General features: G+C 36.1%; 1 protein-coding gene across 7 annotated transcripts in view; it reads left to right on the plus strand.

Moving 5' to 3' along the window:
• The window catches only part of LOC120637087 (SUN domain-containing ossification factor), a 117,186-nt gene that overhangs the window by 55,316 nt on the left and 35,303 nt on the right, over positions 1-26,567 (plus strand). For 3 of the 7 annotated variants that reach the window (XM_039908715.1, XM_039908719.1, XM_039908720.1), the window contains exon 1: positions 23,903-24,110. The exons of 1 other annotated variant lie outside the window; for it this stretch is intronic. The gene's annotated coding sequence lies outside the window, so the exon portion shown is untranslated. Of the gene's footprint in view, positions 1-23,902; positions 24,111-26,567 lie in introns of those variants that run through there. 3 more of the 7 variants (XM_039908716.1, XM_039908718.1, XM_039908721.1) reach the window with 1 other exon arrangement.

The raw sequence follows: 26,567 nt of genomic DNA on the forward strand, positions 1-26,567 counted from the left end.
CGAGTACTTCTTTTGCTTTGGGTTAGATTCGTGGCGAAGCATTCTTGGCTGATTTAGCTTAGATCTTCGACGATAATGGAGTCGTGATGTCATCGTTGGCAAAATAAAGACCTTCTTTATTAGGCTCTCGTACACGAACTGGGGGCAACGATACAGTCTTAGATACTCTAAGTACCCGACGCAAATAAGAAGATAATATTAGTATCATGAACCCTAAGCAACTTAAGACACTCTGTGGAATGGTCCTGCTATTTAAGGAGCGATAATACCTGGGCTTTTGGTTCGAGGTTAAAAAGATGACAGCCATGGTGTGTCTGATAGGACAATTCTTGTGTTTGTTGCAATATTGCCTTCCGTTATATTATCTGTGGTCGACTATTCCTTGTGCTCTGAGTTAGATTCGTAATGAAGCGTTCGTGGCTTGGCTAATCTAGCTCAGCTCTTCGGCGATACTTTAAGGAGTGATAATTTTTGGTTAAAAAATATGACCAATCCCTCGTGTGTCTCCTAGGACCATTTTTGTGTTTGGCGCTATATAACCAATTGTTACATTTACGGTGGACAACTATTCCTCTTGCTCTGAGTTAGATTCGTAACGAAGCGTTTGTGGCTTGGCTAATCTACCTCAGCTCTTCGGCGATTCTTTACGGAGCGATATTATCTCGGCTTTTGGATTTAGGTTAAAAAATATGACCAGTCCCTCGTGTGTCTCTTAGGACCATTTTTGTGTTTGGCGCTATATAACCAATTGTTACATTTTCGGTGGTCAACTATTCCTCTTGCTCTGAGTTAGATTCGTAACGAAGCGTTCGTGGCTTGACTAATCTAGCTGAACTCTTCGGCGATTCTTTAAGGAGTGATAATATGCTGACTTTTGGTTTTAGGTTAAAAATATGACAAAGCCATCGTGACAGACCCACAAGGGCTTGACAATTTATGTGTTCGGCGTTATACAGCAAATTGTTACATTTTCGGTGGTCGACTATTCCTCTTGCTCTGAGTTATATACGTAACGAAGCGTTCGTGTCTTGGTTTATCTAGCTTTGCTATACGATGATAATATAGTCGTGATCTCATCGTTAGCAAAAGAAAGCCCTTCTTTATTGCGCTCTGGTACCAGAACTGGGGGCAACGATATTTAGTCTCAGATACAGTAAGCACCCGACGCAAATAAGGAGTTAATAATGGAATAATTGGCTCATTAATAACATCATGCCGGCTCGTGTTAGCGTAATTACGGGGAAAAGTTTGCCGGAGAGTATTCCGATCACGTTAATAAGACTGATGTAACTTATTAGACTGCCTTCGTGCTATAATTAATGACTTTACTTAGATTTTACATAACTGCGGTTCACGATATTGCAATGAGCGAAAATATTGTCGTACACGCCCGATGGCAGCCTCTTCTGATGAATTTAAAGAATTCCAACAGACTTCCTCATAAATATGCGAAAATTTGATATAAATCCTTAGTTTTAGTCCTACGATATTGGACCGAGTATGTTCGCGGACGTTACAAAAGTATATCAAAGAATTTCGCAAAGTAACGCCTGCTTCTATCCAATATTGCAACCTCTCCGATCCTCCCCGCCTGAAAGAAAAAAAACACCAGTAGTGTTTGCCGCAGGTGGTTAAAATTTACGCAATTTACATATAATTTTAGTATCTAGAGTGGGGTACGTATACATACGTAATATGTGCACTTGTGAGACAAATATTTGTCCGAGAAAAAGTTATTTAAACAGGAATAAAATAAGGATGTTACCTGCATAGTAATTTGTATATTTCACGAGGCACTGACTTGTTTTGAAGCATTTTTATTTATTAATTTTCAGTTGGTACCATTTCATTTATTATAAAATGATTTTTTCTCTACTCCACGAGGCGAATACAACCGTTTACAATAAATATATGTTGCTACGCTGAGATCGGCCAATCATTGCCTTCTTTTTTTAAATCAGTTACTTACAACCGGCGGCGAACCGTCTAGTCACCCGGTGCGGTGTATTACAAATGATATAATACTTTACGCACGGAAATAATAATAGTTAATTGTGTTTTATTCAATAACTGTTTCGTTCATTCATTTACAGTTTGCGTTACATAAATCAATCATTTGCTGGATGTCGAAGCGAATTGAACCACACCTACGTATTGGTTTGAACAGCGTACCCGCGGCGTGTTCAAGTGAAAGTTATTTTATTAAATAAAATTATTAACATGCACCATGTCAGACTTGTTCATTTTAATTTTGCGTATGCTTTGCCTTAGGGCTAATGTCTGAGTCCCTCTCCAATACGGTTTTTAGGCTGTTACGTTTATTAAGACCGACGGCTAAACGTGCTCTCCGAGGCTCAAGTAAAGACACTGCCAGATCCCTAACTCCGAACTGGCGTTGAGAGTTTTAACAGAAAAGTCCAGTATCTAATAAGTTTCACCGATACGGGATTCAGCCCACAGTGGCATAACTTATGCTACTCATAACTACAATCCTACACATCAACGTATCATTCCTTTTTATGGCATCAATAGTGACGGCCGGTTGGCGCAGTGGGCAGCGAACCTGCTTTCTGAGTCAAAGGCCGTGGGTTCGATTCCCACGACTGGAAAATGTTTGTGTGATGGACATGATTGATGTTTTTCAGTGTCTGGGTGTTTATATGTATATTATAAGTATTTAAATATATTATTTATCAAAATATTCATCATTCATCTTAGTACCCATAACACAAGCTACGCTTACTTTGGGGCTAGATGGCGATGTGTGTATGGTCGTAGTATATTTATTTATTTATTTATTTAATAATGAATTAGTGAACCAAGTACATAGATAAGTGAAAACCACCGCCTTTAAACAGAACAACACTTCCCAAGGAACGCGTAATTCAAATTGCCCTAACCTAAATATATTTAGTCAGGCAAAATCGCTTTTTACATTTAAAAACGCGGTAAAAGCATATTATATTGCTCATTAATGACGACTTTTAGTACCTTTAGTTTAATTTTATTATCTTTATATGTTCTTAAGTATTTATATATATAATATGATTGAGTATAAATTACGTTATTACTTTATATTCATTTATTATCTTTTTCTTATTCGTGCAATTTTGTTTTAAATATATTTGTATTAAGCTATTTAATAAATAAATACTACGACAATACACACATCTAGTCCTAAAGTAATCGTACCTTGTGTTATGGGTACTAAGAGAACTGATGAATATTTTTTTATGAATAATATACATAAATAATTATAATGTATAGATAAACACCCAGACACTGAAAAACATTCATGTTCATCACACAAATATTGTCCAGTAGTGGGAATCGAACCCACGGCCTTGGACTCAGAAGGCAGGGTCGCTGCCCACTGCGCCAATCGGCCGTCATATTTGAATGTAGGTTTATAATAATTTTAAACCACCTGTCCGTTCTCGCTCACGGCTCATGTTGTCCTAATCCTAAGGTTGCCTGGCAGAGATAGCTACTGAGCGATAAGGCCGCCTTTTATATTCTACTTCCGTCTCTTTTTTATTATATACTATTCTACTTTTATTTCTCTAACTTCATAGTGGTGTACAAATAAAGAGTTAAAAAATAGGTGTTCAGGCCTCATGTGCCAGTAACAACACCGTCAACCAAGCCCTTCAGACCGGAACACCGGTCCCAAAAAGATCTTCAACAGTCGAATTGCCGTTGCCTACAAAAAAATTGGGAGTGGGCCTTTTTAATTGACTTCAAAAAACAGGTGGTTCTCAACTCGTCGTAATTATGATGTTACAACTAATCAATCGGCCGTCAAATTCATCCTGCAACAGCCAGTTTATAAAAATAAAACCAGGAATTGGGTGCGAATTAGAAACGTCCGCCTTTTTCGGAAATTATGAATACACTTTTATTGTACACCACATTAACATAAAGTACAATTTAACAAACAGTATACAATTTGGCGGCCTTATCGCTACATAGCGATCTCTTCCAGACAACCAAAGGCGTTAAACACATGATATATAATATAATTATGTTGACAACTAAACTCAATAACTGCTAATATAAAAAAAATACAGCCAGCCATTGTGTCCCTTATATCTGCGTGGTCGTGTCGTTCACTTAACCGAAATTGTTTTTCCGATAATGTGGAAAATCCGTACCGTCCGTGTTACACTAACACGTCTGGATCGATTGGGAATCGATCCGAGGCCTTCCAATCGCCAGAGCGCAAACCGCTGCTCGAGAGATCGTCGAAAACATGCATAATTCAAATCGTAACACAGGGCAATCATCCAAAGCACGTGGCGGCGGTTATCGGTAATGAATTCTCTCACTCATCGGCTCTGCGGCATGGTACTATTGCCAAATTATCCTAATTTATAGTTTACTAGCTGTTGCCCGCGACTTCGTCTGCGTTTGTTATTGTTTTTCGAAAGACATGTGGCATTCAATTTAGGTGTAATTCTACTGAAATTTTTAAGTTCTGTATTAAATAAAAGTAAAGTGTAGTAAAAAAAGTAAGTAAGTAATTATTTAAATCGGTTTTATATATAACCGATTTAAATAATTATATTATATTATATTATGTTATATATAATTATATATATTAATTATATATAATATATAATTATGTTATATTATATAATTACAGGGAGACCTGTGTAGTAACAAGATATACAACTGAAAATTATACTTTCTATACAAGAATAAAATACCTATCGTACACATACACATACATACACACATTCACATACTCACAAAACTACTATTATTTGATAAACTAGATTACTAACTAGTACTAGACTAATTATGTACTTTGAAATTTTGTAAATATAAGCACAAAGCCTATGTCTTACTGCAACTGTTAACTGGGGAGAGCACTGATAAGTATCATACTAGTTTATACTCAGTTTAGTTATCAGGTCCTCTAGCTTATTTTATAGTTTAGCTTTGGTTACCTGTTTACATTGTTTTTTAGAAAAATAAATGATTTTTATTATTATATTATTATATAACATGTAACCGAATTACAATTCCAACTGAATTATATTTCATAAGGATCACCCTGTAAAACCCTGTGTATTAAATCAAAAGAAGCACATTTTTTCTATCAAGTAATACAGCCAATGACAGATATTCATACAGTAATAACAAAATAAAAAAGATCCATTCTGAGATCATTTAGTAAATACTTGTGTGTGTGCGTGTGTGTACGCTAGTGTGTGTGTTTGCGCTTTAGTAAAACACGCTAACCCCTAGAGCAACAGGCCAGCGAGGCAGTTAAAATATACATCAAGGCAAGTTATTAAAAACGTGTCAAAGTATGACTTCATGCAATTGCAATGTATAACTACATGAACCAATCGCTAGTTCGCATTCTTATCGGTCGCTTGTACGCTTTGGCAGGGACATGACATTTAATAGTGCTCAGCACGGGCCGTTATATAACTAAAATGCCAATGGATCAGTTCAGGAGTCATCAAACCGAACTCGTGTTACTGTGCCAGTAGATCGACGAACTGAAGAATTAAAATAGATATGCTAATTGTCTTTTTCTATCAACTTGCGTCGCTTAGTTAACAACTTCATTATCATCAACACATTAGCGGCAATACTCAAAATTCAATAATTCTAAATTCTAATTTCAAAAAATTCCAAATTCAAAAAATTCTAAATTAAAAAAATACAAAATTCATTGATTTCAAGTAGGCCCAGTATATATTGCAGCGCTTCGACAATGTTCGCCGAATCGGGAGTGCCTGACTTTTATTGTATTGTTAGAGCTCGTGTAGCATCCTTTTGGGAAAGGATTAGGAACTCTAACAATGGAATACTTAGGGTCGTCTGTGAGGGGATGCCGAGTCCTATTTCAGACTATTGGCTGTCTGTTCATCGGGACTGGAACAAAAAATAAAATAAGAACCTATGACATCTGAAATAAGTTTATTAACTATTTCAGCTAGATGTAAGTTTTAATGTATACATTTAATTATAGATTTCTTTGTATATAAAAGCTGATATATGGGTTTATATGCCTTTAAATAAAAACTTTATTATTATTATATAAGCACTTTTGTAACGTCGAGACAGTCAATCTAACTCTACCACCGGTTCGGAAGGCAGTTTCCACCGAGAATAGCCGGCAAGAAACTCAGCAGATTGCTCTTTTTCAACGTCATTCTACAGTTTACAGTTTACAATCAAATTTTCTATCTTGTGAGAGATGAGAGCGGGGCATGCTTCAAAGCAGCCTTGTCTTTAAGAAATTTATCAATCGCATACTAACCACGATTTATTAATATTTTTTAACACATTGCTTAAACTTATGCATTGGCAGGTCCATAATTACCTTAGAAATCATATTATAAAAGCATATACCACAAAAGACTTCTGCATCATCTAGGTTATAACCGCTCTTTAGCTAACAACTTACAAAAATGTTTTAATAAAAATTAGCCTTGATTTGCTATACTCCGCGAAAAGTAGAAGAATCTGTATGGTGTACTTTATAACTTCTTCAATTCTTATACTCAATGTACCCTCTACGCACGTTTCACGAGATGTTAATTTGACAATGAACAATCGTTAACAATTAGAAGCACACAACATGTTTTCATAATACATCATGTAATCCCGCAAAGTAACGCCTGCTTCTATCCAATATTTCAAAATGTTTTTAATCGCTATCAAAAAATATACTATCTACCATATTTTCATGCAAATTCAAATAGTTAACCGGAAACAAAAGTTTTTATACGATTAACGTATCTTATCTTAATATATATAAATCTCCTGTCACGATGTTTGTCCGCGATGGACTCCTAAACTACTTAACCGATTTTATATTAAATTGGCACACTGTGAGCAGTCTGCTCCAACTTAAGAGATAGGATAGCTTAGATCTTTAATTATAGTCGCAATTTTATTTTATTGTAAATTATTTGTCTATAATTATAATTAATTGACAGTCACATGTTACATATATATATATACTACTATAGTCATTTAAGGCTTAGCGATACTGAATACTTTAAAAACAAAATCAAACGCAGACGAAGTCGCGGGCAACAGCAAGTAGTAATATATAAAGCTGAAGAGTTTGTTTGTTTGTTTACTTGAATGCGATGATCTCAGGAACTACAGGTCCGATTTGAATAATTATTTCAGAGTTGGATAGACTTTTTATCGAGGAAGGCTATATATATGTCATCACGCTGAGACTAATAGGAGCATAGCACCAATGAAGATGTTTCAAAATCAGGGGCTTACAAAAAAAAAAGTCCGCGACAGCGTTTCTATGTTTTAAGGTTGATTCATAAGCGGATGAAGTCTCGATGGACCGCTAGTAAAATTAGAGAGCTTGTATTGTACCTATGCCTATCTTAAAACCATGCCAATAGTTTGCCCTCTACTTCTAATAAATAAAAAAAGCCATCCTTTGTTCAAAAAAAATTGTTAAAGTGGCGCGGCATGGTTTTCACAAATGTTTGAATCAAAATAAAGCTTAGTATCGAATTCCGATAATATGTCAAGAGTATCGTGTATTATCCGAGAAGTCAACGAACTCTCTTTTCAGTATGTAAATAGAATCAAGAAGGTGTACAAATCTGTGCCACTTGTATGACGTGTCACTGTCTGTCTCCAAATAGCATTAAATCGAAAAATCTTTAGTGGCATTAAATTAATTGTAAGGTTTTAATGTTTGGTGTTAATGTGTGGTACATTGTGGCAGATCAAAATACAGTTTTCGCCACCCCTCCTCACACCACCGTACATTTCCCGGGATAAAAAGCAGCCTGTTGTAAGCTATCCACGGTATAATTTATCTCCATTCCAAAATTCATTCAGTAGTTTTTGCGTGAAAGAGTAACAAACATGCATCCATCCATCCATCCATCCATCCACTCATCAATCCATCAATCCATCCATACAAACTTTCGTATTTATAATATTAATAGGATTACCCATTGCTGGGCAGGGGTCTAATCTCAGAATGAGAAGTATAAGGGCGTAGTCAACCACGCTGGCCATGTGCGGATTGGTGGACTTCTCACGTCTTTGAGAACATGGAGAACTCTGAGGCATGCGGGATGTTTTCCTTCACCGTTGAAGCAATAATTTTAATTGCTTAAATCGCACTTAACTAAAATATTAAAGGTGCTCAAGAAACGAACTAGAGCCCAGTGCGTAATGCTTTGGTTTCCCTTTCGGGGCGACCGAGTTCTAGAAACTTCATTAATTAATTATCAACCCATGATCGCCAGCGACTGGGTATGGGTCTCCATTTAGAATGAGAACGGTGTAGGCGTTAGTCCACAACGTCAGTCAAGCACGGATTGGTAGTTACGGACGTTATGGAGAACTGTCAGGCATGCAGATTCCTTTATGATGTTTTCCTTCACCGTCAAAGCAAGTCATGTTACTTCATCATCATCATCATCACAGCCCACAAGCGTCCACTGCTGACATGGGCCTTTCTAAGAGCGCGCCACCACACTCGGTCCTCTGCCTTTCTCATCCAGCCGCTTCCAGACACCTTTTTAAGGTCATCTGAACAGCGGCCTGGAAGGCCCACACTGCGCTCACCGATTACATGTTATTGTACCGATCATATGTGACATGTTATTTATTTGCTCATAACTCTGAAAAGTTACAAGATGAGTGCCGAGAAGAACTAACCACTAGGCTATTATCGCTATAATCGATCAGTGAACCTAATTCAAATACGTCCCAGTGACCTATTTCTGAGTAACTTTAGGCATTGTCGTTGCTTTAAAATACGAAAAGAGTGAGTCATTTAATAACATACCGTAGTGAGAAATTTCAGGATTAATTAAATAGCCAGATGCGACGCCATCTTAAAATAGAAGCACGGTGTAAAGGCTAGCGGTCCTTTGTGTGGAGTAAGGCTATGTTCAGACGGTACTGAATTTGCCGCACGTTTTTTATATCGCGCGTGTAGACATTCATACATTTTAAATGCTCTTGTCCACACGCTTGTTGACACGCGTCAATGTCAGCTACACGCTTTTCTTACGTTCTTTTCTTTTTTTCTTAGTTGTAGGTATGTCGTGCTTATATCGCAAAGTGAAAAATTGTCGTTAAATAATCGTACTATTTAGATAGTTAGTAATTTCTCCCTTCGTTAAAAAATCTTTTTTTTTTTATAACTGATATTCAATAACATTAAATATTCCCAAAAATGTTCTACGCTCAACTGAGTATACAAAACAAAAACCGATGTAGTAAATCGATTACAGTTGTATGAAAGGCAGAAAGTCATGAAATAAATATAGTTAACAATCGCGTTAAATTACTTTTAAAGTCAACTTCTGCAGAATATTTTGTAAAGCGCACACCTATCTATCGTTACCTGTTGCGGACGAGGAGTCGTTTTCGAACATAAAAATACTTGATCATCCGAGTGAAATGGATCTTATTTGCATTGGCTCTAAAACGAGTGATTTTAGGTCCATTTTACTTTAACGATACAGAGTTTGATATGCGAAAACGACTCAAGCGAGTCTTGTACTAAGGCTACTACAGCGTCCCATCGCGTATAAACGCTCTACAACGCGCGACAAAAGTAGTAACATTTGAACATACGCTTATATTTAGTTCTTGTTTATATGTATGTTATTTGTTTAAGCTTTGTGAATCATTAACCATTGTATAAAGAGTCCAGTGTTACTTCTCATAAAGACTTACTTTGTTTCCATTTTTTATTAACTTCAAACGCGATGGCGTCGATAATATTTCTGCCGTATCTTTATTATGTTTGAAGTTTTTTCAAAGCGCATACCTACTGCCTAAAGTTTTTCATGAGAATCAAATGAATATACTCTTAATGGAGATAGAAATCAAAAGCCTTCAACAGAAAATTACTCGTAATATTTAAAATGTAATAAATCTGTATAACACTTATATTATTGAAGTTTAAAAATTTCTTATCGTTCATGGAATTCGTTACAGTATTCGGTACAGTTCAACCATTACTAGTTTATTTTAAACATTGAAATCGATTAATTTTATAATTATTCTCGGGCAGATTTTAGCCATTTTAACTTATTACCTAGGTTACTTCACTTTTAGACACGAATATCTAAATTTTCTAAGTTATGTGCGTTTTAAGTAATCAAAATATCACTTGCTTCAACGGTGAAGGAAAACATCGTGAGGAAACCTGCATGCCTGGGAGCTCTCCGTAATGTTCTCATAAGGTGTGTGGAGTCCACCAATCCGCACTGGGCCAGCGTCGTGGACTACGGCCTTAACCCCTTCCCATAGTGGGAGTAGACCCGTGCCCTGTAGTTGGCCGGTAATGGGTTGATATGATGATGATGTAACTACCCTTATTTATAACGTGTGAAACCGTAGGGTAGAGTTGTATAAAAATAATTGTCATAACCCTGTAAATAATTGTACTGTCGACCATCTTAGCCCTACTGGTCTAAGCGGAACCCCACACTAAAATTAGAGTGGTATTCAACGATGGTTTTTGTGATACAATCCCTAAATAGTCACCATAAGTTGAAAGCCCTCATAACAGTCGGAAGTCGCCGTCGCTGACTCATTTATGGTGGCCCTTAGAAGGACTCAGGATGTTATAAATTTAACACAGACTCGTTTGACTCCTACTGTGGTTACTAAATTTAACAAATCCATTTTACAATACACATTGTTTGTTTATGCTCCTAGGAAAGTAGCTTTTAACTTGTTCCGCGTGATTTTGTCTGCGTGCAATTATGATCAAAATCAAATTTCGCTTTTTAACTTGAATTTATAATTTATCTTACCAAGTTAGCTATATCTATTGATCATCATTCGTCGACATTAGCCAATTAACACATACTTCGCCTCTAAAGGATTGAGACTTTTGGACCATTAACCCACCACACCAAATTGTACCCTCTATTTATTTATTTACTTATTCATCCATTCACTTTGCTTCGATGCAATTTGATGTATATCTCATCTATCTATAGATACTCAAAGGGACGGGAGTACTAAAAAACCTGATACAGCTATTGCAGCCCAACTCGAGAAGGAACAACTCAATTGCGATCTGTAGTTATACTACAACCTTAGGATTAGGAAAACTAAAAAGAAAAACGAATAGGTTGGGTACACTATTTAAAACATACATACGAATATCCACATACTAATACATAAACCAGACTACCCAAATACAACAATACTATTGATAAATATAAAAAATAAATAAACTAATACTAATACATATTTTAACATACCATAAATACTCGATAAGGCACATGTCGATTCCTGCGAAAAGGAACTTCAGACGTCGACGACTTCCCGTCCCATAAAACATAAAACACAGAAGTACCAGCTCGATACATACTGCACAGCTATTGACATCTTGCAATTTCTGTCAATGTGTCACTGCTGTCTAGCTCTGGAAAAATCACAAGTTATACCTACATTCACATCAGAAATGTGTGACACAGGAACATTTCTTCCGCGCTCAATAAATGCCAAAATTGAACAGCATTTCTACATTATTAGATTTCGATATCGGAGCACGTAAAATGTTTGAAATGTGAGCCTAGCTTCAATATCGGCGGCACATGTTGATTCCGCTTTATTATATCGCACTAGGTTTTGCTTGCAACTTTGTCCGCGTTTGTTTATATTAAAAAAAGTATCGTTATCATCAATAGCGTATAACACTCGCCATCCAAGTCAAGTCCACCGCTGTACTAAAGGCCTCTCCCAACTGTAACTACCATGCTGATCGGACGGGCTTCTCTCAGTGCTCCGGGCAGTGGTAGTAGCACAAGGTCAGTAGTAAGATAAGCTTACATAAGATTAAAGAATGTTTAAAAACACAACTACTACCTAGAGGTTACTGTACTATTGATGAATTTCTTGCTTGGAAGCAAGCCGCTCCGCTTTCATCTCACACAAGCAGTGGCGTGCATAGAGGGTATGCACAGGGTATGCAGATGATATAAAATGAAGAAAATCTCCAGTACGAGTTATAAATACTTGAGGGTAGGCTTTTTATAACTATTACAGTGCCTATCATTAAGTTTTTTATAACTCTTACTGAAGATTTTCTTCTATTTCATTTCTCTACGCATGCCACTGCACACAAAGATGGAACAATGATTGTTAAATTATAAAAGTATGTTGGAAAAGAGCAACTGCTGAGTTTCTTGCCGGCTTCTTCTCGATAGAATCTGCCTTCCGAACCGGTGGTATTGCCACTACCAACAGACATACTTGACGTTTCAAAAGTGCTAACATTTTGACTTTTGTATTTGAATTTGGTTTTCGATGCTTCAATATTAGTCGTGTACCCGATCTCAGTATGTTCTTAATTCTGTTAACACAGTGCTTTAACACTGCAGCTGCGCCAGGAAGTCGTGAAGAATGCGCGATTTTATATATTATCCAAAAATAAATTAAAAAATGTTTTATTCATGTAGACCTTATCACAGGCACTTATAAAGCGTTCATACATTTAACATTTAACATGTTACACTAATGTTAGTGATGTTGATAATGGCATTCGTTAACTTAAACTAAAGCTAGGCGGGTTCCAAACGCGCCCTGGTCTAAGAAAAGCCCATAATAGACTTAATCAGGTTTTTTTTGTTATCACCATCTCACAGTCTAGTCAATGTTGAGCTATGAAGTTAGATCAATTCATACCCAAGCTTTTTTATCATACATGTTATCCTTAATATTATATTTTTCTATAAGCTTACGTTTTATATAAACTTTGAACTAATTCAGAGACATCTCAAGGATTTCATTTGGTAATTTGTTATAAAATGATATACAATTACATGAACCCTTAAATGAATAACTAATTTTATGCAGCCTCGTAAACTGCACTACAAGTTTATTTTTACTTCTAATATTAATATTGTTACAGTCCACATTCTTTTTATATTTTGTTATATTTTTATGAACATAAATTAAATTTTCAAATATGTAATATAATGTGCGTAAGTTAGCATTTCCCAGGCCTTCAAGGAAGGGAAATGCTACCTTCCTAGCCCTAATCTCACAGGAACTACCAAATTGTCTCGTCTGTGTGACGCTTAAATGTCACAGTCGACATACGCGACATCCCATTAAGCGCCTCACAGAATATCTGGGCTAAAAGTCTAGACCAGTTTGTCGCACCAACCTAGCGACGACTACGCGATGATGCTGAAGTTATTATACCTTTGGCATTATGAAGGATGCGAGTGAGTTTGAAAATATAATTGAAATGAATGAATACGATTCCGTTGCTCAATTTTTTGTCCACCCGCATAGTGTAAAATGAAAATTTGTTTGTACTTAAAAACTATGCAGCTACGCATAAATACATTGGCTAAAAGTGCACCAGATTCGAAACACGAAATAATATTAAATAGTTTGATTTTAATTTTAATTTTAATTGAAATTTAATTTATTTTTTAATTGAATTTTAATTGATTGTAATTTTTAATTCTAGATTTTAATTAATTATAGTTTTTATTAGTCTTTATTTATTTATTTTTAAAATCTGTCTTATATTTATTTTGTGTTAAATTTTGTATATGGATCCCCGACCTGAAATAAAATGATTTTATTTTTATTTATTTTATTATCTATTTTATAAATATTATGTGAGATCGTCGATAGGACAAGTTATAAGTATAGTATAATTTATCTGAATAAGTGACAATAATGTGCTTGCCATCGGAAGCAGCACGTTTATAAAAGGTAAAAAAGGCTTACATTTATTTTTGCGTAGGATAGAATATAGTTAAACTTTAGTTATAGTTTTTTTATTTACTCATTGTATATGTTACAAAAGTGTGTTAGCCTGAACAACAAAAAATATAAGTTTACGTTAGCAATAAGAACTTATTATATCTATCGTCTAACATTTGTTTCATTTTATTGACGAAATAAAGAAATTTTCATACAAAAACAATTGAAATAGAATTTGAAATGGAACAGATTTTTAGAATTTAAACTGTCGTGAGTAAAGTTCATTTTGTAATTGACGCCTGAACTTATGTAAATTTTGTCGGCAACTAACCCGACTTGTTTTACCCTCCCTGAAAGTTCTTATAATAGAATAAAATAAATAATTATTGCTTTGCCACTTTCTGGCGTGCAATTTTCTCGTATACTACGAGTTTATTTTACATATGACTATTGACTTAACACTTAAAATTCTAAACACTAGACATTAATTAAGAACTGTCACAAAAATACTCGCTTATGTTATAGGTAATATGCCTTTATTATAGGCAATGGGCCTCTTTAGAAGACTCATAGTCGCTCGGCGGGCGTTTAAAAGAGTTATGTTAGGAATATATCTACGTGATCAAATCAGAAACGAGGAGATCCGTAGAAGAACTAGAGTTACCGACATAGCTCAACGAGTCGCGAAGCTGAAGTGGCAATGGGCGGAGCACATAGCTCGGAGAACCAATGAACGTTGGGGTTCCAAGGTGTTAGAGAGCCAACCCCGCGCCGGTAACTGCAGCGTTGGTCGACCCCCAACCGCGGGGAGCCGCTGGATACAAGCCGCCCAGAATCGTGAAGTTTCGAACGGCCTACAAAAGACCTATATCCAGCAGTGGACGTCAGTCGGTTAATTTGATGATGATGATCAATATGCCTTACTCATTACCAAAATTCTTAACCTATTTTGAAATACATTTCCATCTAAGTTTTTTACCATGAGTATTTTAGTGAGTTAATGAGTTTTGTCGCGCGACGCGGCACGGCACGGCACGGCTGTGTGCCGAAACTATACGGGCAGTTTCCGACAAAATTCACGAAGTTCAGCCGTCAATTACGCATTTGGAATGAAGAGAGTTAAATTTTTATACCCTTTTAAACAATTATTTCTAATAGAATGATCAAAATTGAAAACACAATTGACATAGTTCGCGATATTCCATTTCCTGTGGCTATAACCACAGTTAAGCGATCATACAGTGGTTCGTTACTCAATTAACTTTGCGAATGAAAGACATAACCAAATTCTTTACTAAAACAAGAAATCCAGTCCGGAAACGACCATAGATTGCGGTTTAAATATGAATAGTAAGTCAATTATAATATAACGTTTTCAGTATATACCGTTCGAGCCACACTCAAAAAAAGCTACGGAAGTTGTAGTTGGCCTCAGTACTAGTTTTGCCGCCATTTTGATGCGATAAAGTTGTTCCTTAATTCATACTTGTCACTTTTAACGACGAACTTAAGGTTCTTTGTAAACAAAATAATATAAACCCGTTTTAAAACAGACATATTTTCGTTGCCTCTAAAACTTTTCGTAAAACTTGTACTAGAATTGGGTGCAACAATATATGCCTACGTTAAAAAGCTTAACGGGTGGGTTTGTAACCTACGACATTTACAAGTTTCAGACCAACCACTAAGTCGTGGAGCTATTGACGGTTTACACCTAGTTAAAAGATCAGTCCTGCTGAAAAAAAACATGTTACTTGGCTTCAATTTAAAAGCTGAAACACACTCGCAATTTAGTTGTGAATTTCATTCTACCTGAAACTAGAACGTCGCCAACGGAACAATATTTATCCGCTTCGGAACTGTATGATTGTTAAACTTAAACGCTGAACGTTATACGAAAGTCATAGCGGGTATACAAATGATTTATTATTACAGTTGGCACAACCTGCGCCGTCCGGAATCGAACAGCCGACCACTCCTCTGTCCAGCTGAACCAGTGCCTTACGTAACGCAGGGCTACCGGCTGTCGGAAGTGGTCACTCGTCAAACGTTTTATTGAAATACTAAACTAAAGTTTGACATTGTGAACGGCCATCTGTTTCTGTCATTGAGCTAACAGAAATTATCATCAATAATGTCCAAACGATTTGTACGGGCCGCCGATCTCGCTTAGGAGAGGGATTTATGCAAGAAAAGCCACTTACGCGAAAACCGCATATTATAAGATCAAATTTTATATAAAACGTAAGCTTATAGAAAATCCTATTATTACATCCTAAGGATTAATAACAAAGCTTGGATGAAATCCTCTCAACTTCATAGCTAAATATTAAATCGACTGTGAGATGGTGATAACAAAAAAAGCCCGACTAAATTGGTTGTGGGCTCTTCTTAGACCAGAGCGTGGTTGGAACCCTCCTATCTACAGTTTTAAGTTACCGAATGTAGCTATCACCATCACCTAACACTAGCTGTAACATGTTATATGCATGTAGTAATTCAAAAGGGAGCCCGGACGGCTCCCTTTTCCGTAGGCAGCGCACAGCGGGGTATACCGACTGTACGCGAAATATTCTATCACTTTCAAATTATATATATTTTAGATATTTTAGTTATACGACCGATTGGTGCAGTGCGCAGCGACCCTGTTTTTTCAGTCCAAGGCCGAGGGTTCGATTTCCACAACTGGAAAATGTTTGTGTGACGATCATGAATGTTTTTCAGTGTTTGGGTGTTTATATGAAATTTATAAGTTTGTATGTATATTATTCATCAATTATCTTAGTACCCATTTCACAAGCTACGCTTACTTTGGGACTAGATGGTGATGCGTGTATTGTCGTAGTATATTTATTAATTATTATTTACTATTTCACTTGTGATGTAAATGACAATGGTCTTACTACAGCTATAAGTGTTTTCTCCATTTTGTATTCAATTGTGAAAATAATTTGAAATACTTGCTCGGCAAGTGACGTCTAAACAGATGTGCGACCATCTAATCGCTTCAACTATTTAACATGCATTTTACTGAGCGAACTTAGATATACCTTGAGAATGCTATATTAACTACTAGCTGTTGCCCGCGACTTCGTCTGCGTTTGTTTTTGTTTTTCGAAAGACATGTGGCATTCAATTTAGGTTATGTATTCTTATATAAAAAAAATAAGTAAGTAATTATTTAAATCGGTTATCATTTGTGAAACGGCGTTATAATGTGAAATCGTCAAAAACTTTCGTCCCCTCTCCCAAAATAACTGAGCTTAATTTCGGAATAAAAAGCATCCTATATTACTTCTAATACCTTCAGGAATATGTATACAAAGTTTCGTGATGATCGGTTTAGTAGTTTTTGCGTGAAAGCGTAACAAACAAACTTACATTCGCATTTATAATATTAAATAGGGATCGTTTAATTTTCTTCTCCTTTTGAATGCGGGACGCACACAAGTGCTGTTTTTCTGCTAAAATGTTGCGTCGATTTTGTACTGTAGTTTTAATAAACTTTTGCCTGGTGGGAGGCTTTGGCATGTTACCACCCTACCGAAAAAGACGTGCGGCTAAGGGATTTAGTGTTCCGGTGCGATGTCGCGTAGAAACCTATTAGGGGTATGACTACCATACTCTCTAACAGGTTAGCCCACTACCATCTTAGACTGCATCATTACTTACCACCAGGAGAGATTGCAGTTAAGGGCTAACTTGTAGTGAATGAAAAAAAAACCGTAACCTAGCAAAGAACAGGTTCCAAAAGTTAAGTGTGAAACATCGATATATGAGATGGTGTTCAACATCAAGATTTGGTGACTGATTTTTGAGAACCTTTCAATACCTCGGTGTCAGTTTATTAATACGAACCTTAATGTCCAAAAAAATTGGTTGGCTTTGGCGACTATACAGATAGGTACTTTAGCGATAAGGCCGCAAAATTGTATACGTTGTTTTGTTATACTTTTCTTTTTTTTATATGTTCTTTTTGTGGTGTGCAATAAAAGTATATTCATTCTTTCGTTCATTCATTCAATACAGATGCTTGTGCGATTAATACAGTAGCTTCACCAACACAGTTGATCACTAAACTATCATCGTTTTTAAACTTAAGCAACAGCAACCCTAAGTTAAGTGCCCATACCATATTACGTAGAACGCAAACGGTCACGTCACGGTGTGTTAATGTACACTGCACAAGGCGTAATTTTTAGCAGTTCAATGGTTCCGCAGCTTTTCCGTGGGCGGTGTACACAGCGGGGTAGCGGCTACACGCGAAATATTATGCCACTTTCAAATTATTATGCTTATGACGTATACTTACGAAGACAGTGGTTTTACTATCACCTAGGAATATAACTGTAGGTTGATTTTCTTTTACAGGCAGGTACGGGCCTCGAGGCATCGCCTTCTTGGCCAGCTATGCTGCTCTGGTACTATTGTTGTGATGAATGACATGGCCAAATTAGATTAAAATTTTTGTTCTTCAGTATAAATTATATTTTATTTAAATGTTTCAAGCCATACTTAGAGGAAATATTACTGGGAATTAGTAATTAGAAAAAAAAAAATTAAAATTAAAAAAAATTAGGAGGTGAGTGAGAAGCGGTGATAGCTGTCTGTCTTCAACTGAACTCTCGGGGGAGCAAGTTCGAATCCCGGCACGCATTTTCAGCTTTCTCAGTTATGTGCTTTCTAAGCAATTAACATATCACTTGTTTCAACGGCGAAGGAAACCTGCACACCTGACAGTTTTTCATAATATTCCCAAAGGTGTGTGAAGTCGCCAACCCATTAACGGCCCACTACAGGGCACGGGCAGCCACAATGAGGAGGCATTGTGGTTAGTACGATGATGATGAAGCAAAATACCTCAGTAGTAGACATTACTATTTATAAAATACTAGCGTACCCAGCCCGCTTCGCCGGGCTAGATTTTGCTTTATTTTATTCAAACAATAAACATACATCATTAAATTTTTAATTTAAGTCTCATAATATATTAAATCATTTTTTTCTCTCCGTATTTATTCGCTTCTATTCTCTTCTCGAGCGGGTGTAGATCATTATCTACACCCATGTACACCCAACAATAGAATATCATCATAGTAAATACAAGCTGTATTTGACAGTTCAAAAATAGGAGTGCTCCGATCGTCACCAAACTTTACAGGATTACTCGCCAGGTCAATCCGGAGATTCCCTGAAAGTTTCATTGAAATCGGTCCAGCCGTTTCGAAGCCTATACGGAACATACCCACACACTTTCTCTTTTATATATATAGATAGATAAAAAAGTTGTGGGGTCTTAAAATTTAAAATTTCATTACATACTCGTACTTACATATCGGTATGCCGATGAATTCTGCGCGTTTAAAGGAATAGTTATCGTGTTTTTAATTCTTTTGCGCACTGCACAATAGCCTCATTAGCGGTCACGTATTTGAATACGATTATTGAAATGAAATCGACGAATGTCACTCCAATTACTGATCGAATACAATTAACAAAACACACACACCGGTCTGCGTTCACGAATGTTCGCGGGCTCAAACGCTTACTTAATTATTGACATAACAGCGTAGCAACATTCAGTTTAATGAAACATTACAATAATTTCTAACTTATGACTTAGGCTCTTAAGAATCAAGACCACTCTGTAAAATCCATATTATAATAGTTTCCATAGTTTCACAAGTTTCATTAAAGTAAATTTCTAACTTTAGACATAGACTCTTAAGACTTATGACTACTTACTCTCTAAAATCTATACCATAATAGTTTTCCTAATTTCACAAGTTCTATTGAAGTCAATTTCTAACTTTAGACATAGGCTCTTAAGACTTAAGAGTACTATATAAAATCCATGTAAAGCAAGTATATTTCTTTAGAGTTTCATTATTCTGAAAATTTAAACAGTAACAAATATGGAAGTCAAATAGACAATCTGATGTGTCATTGAGCGTGATTTATAATAATGTTCATCCATATCCCTATCCTTACTTCTTTACTAATATTATAAATGTCAATGTAAGTTTGTTTGTTACGCTTGCACACAAGAACTACTTAACCGATCGTCATGAAACTTTGTACACATATTCTTGGAAGTGTTAGAAGTAATATAGGATACTTTTTGTCCCGACATTAAGCTCAGTTCCTTTGGGAGAGGGGGTGAAAGTGTTTGACGATTTTACACCCTAACTCTGACAAATTATAACCGATTTAAATAATTATTTTTGTACTATAGAGGTTATATGGGTTTAATTTTGCCCAAACTGCGGTTGGAGATAGAGGACAGAACTCCTCAGCGGACAGCAGCAGACCCCTCATTTAAGGCTTAGCGATACTGAATACGTTACATTTTTTTAGAACTACAACTAAATTTAATGCCACATCAAAAAACAAAATCAAACGTAGACGAAGTCGCGGGCAACAGCTAGTAACGGAATAAATGAAAAACTATTTGTGAATTTACTTAGTAATAAACTTTAAATCTCGTTTCTTTGTTGTTTCAGGTACAAGTGTGTTTATATATTTATCTCAAAATTAAATTGTAGCGTAATGTAACAAAACTTTGTAATGTAATAAAGCCCAGTTGGTAGGAGTTCGGCTTTACTTTAAGCAATTAAAATATCACTAGCTTCAACGGTGAAGGAAAGTATCGTTATGAAACCTGCTTGCCTTAGAGTTCTAAATTGATGTTCTTAAAGGTCCACCAATCCGCTCTGGGCCAACGTGGTGGACTACGACCTTCTCATTGTGGGAGGAGACCAGTGTCCCGTAGTGGATCGGTAATGGGTTGATATGACCACCCGAGGTTAAAAAAAACCGGTGTTGCTTTATTGTTTTTTCTCAATATTTGGACGCCTATGTGTAGCGTGTACCTCAGACAAAACAAGCGTACAATACTAAATGTTAACATCTACCATTTTGTTTTCCAAATTCATTGTTCCGAGTCCAAATATAGAATTTGAATTTGAAATAAACTTGGAAATATTATTTTGTTCTCCGTGTGAATACAGCCGATGCACAATGACGGATCAATGGCCGACTGACTTCATAAGCCAATACATATTAATGTAGTCGCTTATTCAAGTAGTGTGGCATTTGATCCGACGCTGGCGACATGTCTGAGGGGAAACGGACATGTTCTATGTATGCCAGATGGGAGTGATTTGACTATCGGCTCATCTGACGGCTGGCATTTAGATTTTAGGCGTACAGTTTCCAATGATCTATGGAGACAGTAAGGTCTATGTACGAGCAGTGGCGTGCATAGAGGGTATGCACAGGTTATGCAAACGAGCAATTGTTAAGTGGTAATAATAATAATAATTTTAAATGACATTGTGAGATGGCGATAACAAAAAAAAAAAAAACAAAAACACCCGGCTAAGTTTGTTGTGGGCTTCTTCTTAGACCAGGACGCGTTTGCAACCCTCGTAGCTTTAGTTTTAAGTTTACGAATGTGGTTATCGCCATCATCTCACTACCGTGTAATTCTTATCTACGCAACAAAAGTGCCACCTATGGGCCTACTGGAATAAAGATATTTTTGACTTTGTGGGTCACCTGATGTTAAGTTATCACCGCCGCCCATAAACATCTGCAGCACCGGATGAGTCACCGATGCGTTGCCGGCTTTTAAGGAATTTGTTTATCCGCCCCTTGAATAACCCTAGATTGTTAAAAAATTAACAGAAGTAGAATAGAATTTATGTAGAATTTATGAAAACTTAAGGGTAGGCATTTATAACTCTTACAATGGCTATCCATAAGTTATTTATAACTCGTCCTGGAGATTTTTTACATTTTATATTATGCACGCCACTGTGTTAAAGTACAATATAAATAGCGAGATCTATAAATTCAAATTCAAATTCATTTATTTCAAGTAGGCCTACTTTATAAGCACTTTTGAAACGTCAAGTATGTATGTTTGTAGTGACTCTACCACCGGTTCGGAAAGCGGATTCTACCGAGAAGAGCCGGCAAGAAACTCAGTAGTTGCTCTTTTCCAACATCAACAATTACAATCATTTTGCTATCTTGCGGGAGATGAGAGCGAGGCTGGCTGCTTCCATTTTCATTGGCTGCATCCAGATGCGTTTTTACACATTTTTTAAATGTATGCATTGGTAGGTCAAGAATTATAATATTATATATATTATATAATCTACATTCCTTTTTGGAAACTTAGTTGTAGTTGAGCTTCTTTGTCCGGGGAAGTTTTTACTACTGCTTATTTTAACCGCTAAGCAGCATTGTTGCTATGCTGTGTTCCGGTCTGAAGGGCGCGGTTGCCGGTGTAGTTACTGGCACATGAAGCTTAACACCTACGCCTCATATTGATTTCCCCTCACATACGACTTATATAAAATAATTTGGGTAGGCAGTGCTTTTGTGCATGTATGAAGTGCACGCCACTGGACAAAGGGCGGCATGTTGCAGGACGTGTGAAATGTTGCTCTGTGTATAGGCGGTGGTTTTCCACTTAACATCAGACGGGCCATCTGGTTGGTCGGTCAATTATATAATAAGAGAAAAAATTACCGCTTCGCTATCGCAATTTTCTTGAATCCATTTTGCGATAGGCGAAAATGGCCTCCAATAGAAGCCGATGAAGGCTTTTGACTTCTCACAAGCTGAGATCTCATCAGTACCACAATCTTAAGTAACAAATATATGAATATACTACGACAATACACACATCGCCATGTAGGCCTCAAAGTAAGAGTAGCTTGTTGTAGGTACTAAGATGGCTTATAAATAATTTTATGAATATTACATTCTTATAATATCCCTACTTACTTACTTACTTACTTACTTACTTACTTACTTACTTACTTACTTACTTACTTACTTACTTACTTACTTACTTACTTACTTACTTAGTATTATAAATGTCAATGTAAGTTTGTTTGTTACGCTTTCACGCAAAAACTACTTAACCGATCCTCATAAAACTTTGTACACATATTCTTAGAAGTGTTAGAATAAATATAGGATACTTTTTATCCCGACATTAAGCTCGGTTCCTTTGGGAGAGGGGATGAAAGTGTTTGACGATTTTAGACCATAACTTCGACAAATTATAACCGATTTAAATAATTATTTTTGTACTATAGAGGTTAATAATGGCAAAATTAAGCACATATTGTGCTTAATTTTGTGCAGATCTGATGAATGTAATTGGAGATAGAGGAGAGAACTCCTCAGCGGACAGCAGCAAACCCCTCATTTAAGGCTTAGCGATACTGAATACTTGAATGCCAATTGAATGCCACATCAAAAAACAAAATCAGACATTGAAAAACATTGATGTTCATTACACACACATTTCCCAGTCTTGGGAATAGAACCCACGGCTTTGGACTCAGAAAGCAGGGACTCTGACCACTGCGCCAATCGGCCGTCTGTTCTGTGTAATGAAGGAACGACCATAGAGAGAGAGAGAGAGATATTATATTTACACTTTCACTAATATCTAATGTTAATCGTTAGCCAAAAGTGGAAATTATTTTGAATCGTTAGGTACTACTAAATCGGGTGCAAATGAGGAGCACCATACCGGGTAGTACTTGATGGGTGCGAAGGTCAGATCGCAATCGCTGTGCTAAAACTAGTGGACAGTCAAATATGGCTGTCGAACAAGTGAAAACTATACAAATAAAGACAGACACTGGTTTTATTTGTTTAGGTTTAACGACCGATTGGTGCAGTGGGCAGTTACCCTGCTTTCTGAGTCCAAGGCTGTGGGTTCGATTCCCACAGCTGAAAAATGTTTGTGTGAAGAACATGAATGTTTTTCAGCGTCTTGGTGTTTATACGAGTATGTATATTATAAGTATTTATGTATCCTATTTATAAAAATATTCATCACTCATCTTAGTACCCATAACACAAGCTACGCTTACTTTGGGGCTAGATGGCGATGTGTGTATTGTATCACAGTATATTTATTTATTTGTATGTAGTGTCATTCGAACGCAGATTGTGGCAAAGTTTATCGTTCGTTTCACTGTAATATCATTTGCTTCAAATGCATGCAATTTCAGATACACCTGCAGAAAGGTAGGTTTACGCGAAATTTCACCCCCCAGACTCTACAACTTGAATCTCAGATCAACTCGCACCAGCCCTAAATCAGACGGTAATGCCGCGGTTGCATTGCCAATAATTCAGTATAGCGCGTGACCGCGTACGGAGTGGACGTGTTTGCTCCGTCCAAAAATACACTCGCACAGATTGCGCTTTCTTACGTGCACCTCGCGGAAACGGTAATTTCTAAACCTGTGATCGTAGTTTTTAAAACAAAGTGTGTGTTGAGAATACGTGATATTGTTGCGTTGTTGGGAAATCCTAGATAAACCTAGACGCCTAAATGCAGTTTCATCCATCATTTTACTATGGTAACCTACGGCAAATGTATTCCCGTGTCCATATTTAGCGTGTATTGAGCGCGTTAAAGAGAATAACGCTAAGCATTCGATTAAGATAGTGAATAGATAAGCATGTAATAAATAATTTAATCCCCAAATTCTAGATATTTCGAAATCCTGTACAAGTTATATAAAAAAATTTTTTAGAATTCATTGATACTTAAAGAAGAGGTTTTATAAAAAAAAGATGCTTGCGATATTGCGATTGTGAAGTTTTGCCATAAAGACTAAAAAAGAAGGTTACGTTGCGGATGATTTCTATGGAGAATGTGCAAACGTTTTCGTCAGTAGTATTTTTTTTTACATCGAATAGTAGGACTTGATAATAGATTGTGAGACAACTTCAGATCCCAATCTAGGTACTAGGTATGAACGTGTCATAGTTTTTTATTCCAAAGTATAGTAGTTAAATATTTACCTTGTAAGTACGTAACTAAACATGCAATGAACAAATCCTCGATTTAACGATTTTATTTCCTCTTTATTAGATTCAGAAACAATAATTTATTATTGCGTAATAAAATAATATTCCAAATATGTAGTTATTTTCCCTACAATATGCTCTTATGCAGCAAACAAAATCCGAAGCATATGTTTTTGTTATTTTCTACAAGCTAGATACGTGACCTTCGATTTATTGGATAGCGTAAAAAAATTTACTACGCACCTACATTTATTATTTACTGCAAGCTAATGATGATGGTGTTTGTATTAAATTTAAGATATTAGTAACTTTTTTCATTGAGCTCTTGCAAAATTCAAATTCAAAATTTCTTTATTCATGTAGGCCTATCACAGGCACTTATGAAGCGTTCATACATATTTGTTTACATAATTGTAACGGGATGGTGATAACTTCGTTCGCCAACTTAAATCTAAAGCTACGAGGGTTCCAAACGCGCCCTGGTCTAAGAAGAGCCCACAACAAACTTGCCGGGTAAAACGGTTGCTTACTCTTATTTGGATTTATTCGTTCTTGTGCATATCAAAATACGTGCTGGAAAAGCAAAACTTCTAGACATACTTTACAGATAGTTTACATCTGTGGAATCACCACCACAGATGTAAACTATGTCTGACAAATATTATTCTTAAATATCTAGATAAATTCTCACGCCTGTTTAAGGTATGGATATGTGTAGGAAGCCAAACATAATATAAAAATAAACTCTTATTGATACTAGTAATTTTTAACTTAATCCCAAACGAAACATTCATTTTCTTTACTTCAAACCTAAATATAATTATTCTCCACTGATTAATATTTATAAACCCATTCTTTTCTCCCTCGACTCGGATTTTCTATATTTCTCGTAATTGCCCATTTGCAAAAAATAATTGGTATTTTTGAACGCAAATCAAAATAAATTCATATATTTGGACTAACCGCTAAACATCCTTATCTTCTAAATCCGAAAGTCTGCACTACTTATCAGACTGTTTACCTCTCTTTTGCTCTTGTAAATAACTTTTGATTTTCATTAAGTCTACTTTACAAGTACGTTTGAGTGGTTTCAGAGACTTCATCTTCCTTCATTCATATTGAGTGGCACTTGCTTTAATTTCTTTCTTCAGTGTTTGAAATGTTTATGTTACGTTAATATATAATGAGAAACGTTTCCAATTTCAGAATCGGGTCAATAATTATGCTCATGTCAGCATGGCGGTGTTAACCTGATTTTAAAATAGCGAGCGATAAAAGTGCGAAGTTTTCCGGCGGATTCTTTTTGTTTTTAATCGACTTATAAAACGTAAGGAGTTCGTCGATTTGGCTTATATTCTTCTTGTATATGTTACTCCATATTTGACGGCCGATTGGTGCATTGGCAGCGACCCTGGTTTCTGAGTCCAAGGCCGTGGGTTCGATTCCCACAACTGGAAAATGTTTGTGTGAAGAACATGAATGTTTTTCAGTGTCTGGGTGTTTTATAAGTATTCATGTATATTATTCATAAAAATATTCATCAGTTATCTTAGTACCCATAACACAAGGTACACTTACTTTGGGACTGGATGGCGGTGTGTGTATTGTCGTAGTATATTTATTTATTTTTTTATCTCTAAATGTACCAGCAGGTTGAAACTTAGTAGCATCGTATAGACATAAGTTTATGGGTTTTCTGTAGTCTCTTTTATAGGGAGTTTTTAATTCTTGTGTAAACTGATACCATCTTCCCTTTTTTCTGATCGTTACATGCGTCGCAGAAACAAATTTCATCTTCACCTCTTGGTTTGCTGTTTTTCTCCGATTTTACTATCATAAGGTGACACGCTTGCTCGTTTGCTTACTACATATATAATAAAATATCATCATTATTATTTTTCTTTTTTTTTAATTTATTATTTTTTTTTTTTTTAAATTATTAACAATGCTTAAGAATAAATTAAAAAACACTATTAAAAATTTATAAAAAAAAAACTTCCACC

This window comes from Pararge aegeria, chromosome 3 (genome assembly GCF_905163445.1).
Source record: "Pararge aegeria chromosome 3, ilParAegt1.1, whole genome shotgun sequence".
Classification (NCBI taxonomy): Eukaryota; Metazoa; Arthropoda; class Insecta; order Lepidoptera; family Nymphalidae; genus Pararge; species Pararge aegeria.